The sequence below is a fragment of the Teleopsis dalmanni genome, chromosome 2 (genome assembly GCF_002237135.1).
Source record: "Teleopsis dalmanni isolate 2A chromosome 2, ASM223713v2, whole genome shotgun sequence".
NCBI classification, from domain to species: Eukaryota; Metazoa; Arthropoda; class Insecta; order Diptera; family Diopsidae; genus Teleopsis; species Teleopsis dalmanni.
Genome location: NC_051847.1, coordinates 194,670,432 through 194,673,242, shown reverse-complemented (window position 1 = coordinate 194,673,242; position 2,811 = coordinate 194,670,432).

Genomic DNA, 2,811 nt, shown 5'->3' with positions numbered 1-2,811 from the left:
AGTCTAGAGGGATTTATCATATTAGCAAAAGGTATAGTCAGCGGATTCATAGGGTTTTCGAGATTAGAAACATGTGTTTGCCATATTCTCTCGAACTCTACTTTAACCATCGGACATTTCAAATCGAAATGTATGTTCTCATTTCTGATATACCAGAGTGCACCAGTTATTATTCCTAGAATCTTTGAATAAATAAGAATAAGAAAATATGACTACGAATAATATTAAAAAGTGTATTCAGATAAAAAAAAAGACGAGTTGCTTTTTGTTTTTGCTTTAGTATTACTGTTCGCTAAGTTTGAAAGTTCAGTGTAAACACTTAAGCTTTTTTTAAGTAGTTAATAAATTAATTTAACTTAAAATAATTATTGAACTTGATTATAAATTTAAAATAAGTTATGTTATTGATGTTATAAAATATGGATTCGATTGGTAATCTTTTTTAAGGTTTTGATCTTTAAAAATATTGAAAAGCCTATATATACATACAATACGAAAACTTGACGCAATTACCAATGCTAATTGGTTCTTAAGGATTATGAACATAAGTATATTAGCTGCTATATTAAAAGTGTGCCCAAATTTTAGATCACATTTAATTTCTAACTTAAACACAATTATAATTTAATTTATTTGGAATAATATCAACAAACCAGTTATTTAATAATATTTCATTTCCATATTTACTAAATTATAGCAAATACTAACATATAATATATACTTATGAACGGTAGTGTAATTTATTTTCATATATAAAAGTTTCCTTGCATTACTGTGTGGTTACTCGTTCTGAGTACAACCTCTACAATTACAACTGATAGAGGTGTAGACTTACTACTTTTGATACTAGTAATCAATATGCAATTATTATTTAATACACCAATTGAAAATAATATAATACAGTATTAATTAAATTCTTTACTGTTCATTTATTAAGGATTTAATGTCGTTAACTATTAAACTGCGTCAAAAACAGGTAGAAGTAAAACTTGTCTTGTCTTTAGTGCTAATATTTAAATAGGTGTGCTATTGTCTTCAAATGAAAATTCAAAAGAAAAAATATTTTTTTTAATATTTATATAAAAAAAAAATCATGCATAAATTATTTTAAAATAATTAAAACCAGATTCACAAATAATATTTAACAAATATTAGAACTGCATTGTTTATAATCTTTTTTATTTGCTTTTATATTTTGAAAACAAACAATCATTATACCGTATTTAATTATACCGACTTTATATATATATATATATATATATATATATATATGTAGTTATATATATTATTTTATAAAGTATATTATTTTGTTTTTTATTTTTGCCGAAAAAGACGCGTCTTATGACTTAAAGAAAATATTTAAAAGCTAGAAGGGTTCGAATAGAAATTAAAATACAACAACAAAAATTTTAGTTAATTTATTGAAATCTGGCTGACCACACAACGCTGTTTCGAGTATTGCCAAGTACTCAGTGGTCTTAGAAAATATTCGAATTTTTTGATTCGTAGAGTATTGCCAAGTACTCAGTGGTCTTAGAAAATATTCCTATTTTTTGATTAGTTTATAGTATTTTATTTTCGAAAAGAAAGTATTCTGTTCAAGAGTTAAAAATAATTCATAATAATGTATAGGATATCTTTTAAACATTACAAGACGTTAGTTAGTAGATACTGCAATACATAAAAAGTGTTATTTGTTTGTTTTATTAATTCCAAATTAAAATTATATATTTAAATTAAATTAAATTAAGAATTTTATTTAAAAATTTATTAATATTTTTATACATTTAATTTTTTTTTTGAATTTTCTATTTAAAAAATTATTATTATATGTAATTAAATTATCTATACTTTTAAATTAAATTGAGTATTTTAATCAGAAAATTATTAAAATTATATATATTTATAAATGTATATATATTTTTTTTATTTTCTCAATATAATATAACTATTATTAAGCTTGGTTAATCTGAGTTTACATTTATTTAATTAGAAAAGATCTTAACATTTTGTTTTTTTGTAAATCTTTTTAATATAATTATGTTAATTTTCTTATATATGTTTCTGTTTCATAAAGAGTAATCATTGTCAAGTCAAAGAAAACACTTAATTAATTCAATCATATTGCAATTTTGTTGTTATATTTCAAGTTTCGTATCTGAAAAGTACTTTAATTTATTTAGCGATAGTATATAAAATGTTCTACGATGGCTTTAATTCAAGCTTAATGAAAAGTTAAATGCCAATTGAGTTAATGAAGTTAATTAACTAAACTTAATTAACTAAACTTAACTTAAGAAAAGTTAATTTAAAAAATATTTAATTACCTTTTTTGTTATTCTATATTGCTTCCAACTAAGTCGTAATGAATTCCTTAAAGAAATGCTTTCTTATTGGAAAATGCTCCATTTAATTCTGACTTAATATATTACCAACACTGGAGTTTTCAGACAGTGGCGGAGCTAGACCAACTCTGGACGTCGGCGACATTAGAATTGCGAGGCCCCCTTTATAATCCAGTTGTAAAAGTAAATGAGTTATATTCACTAATATGACAAAGCATGATTGAAAGTTTTTTCGCTTCAGTTTATAGAATTTCAAATGGAGATAGTCTCTCTTGGATCATCATACTTTTCTAGTACGTCTTATTCAATTTTAAATTTGACAAGCTTCTTTCCGTCGAAGCTATACTGACTGGAACTATGAACATGAATCTGGTTACTATATAAACATTCGGAAATATTTCGAATTTGGTTAATGCTATTATCAAACCAAATTGTTCAAAATCTTTATTAAGTGTTTAGAATCCAC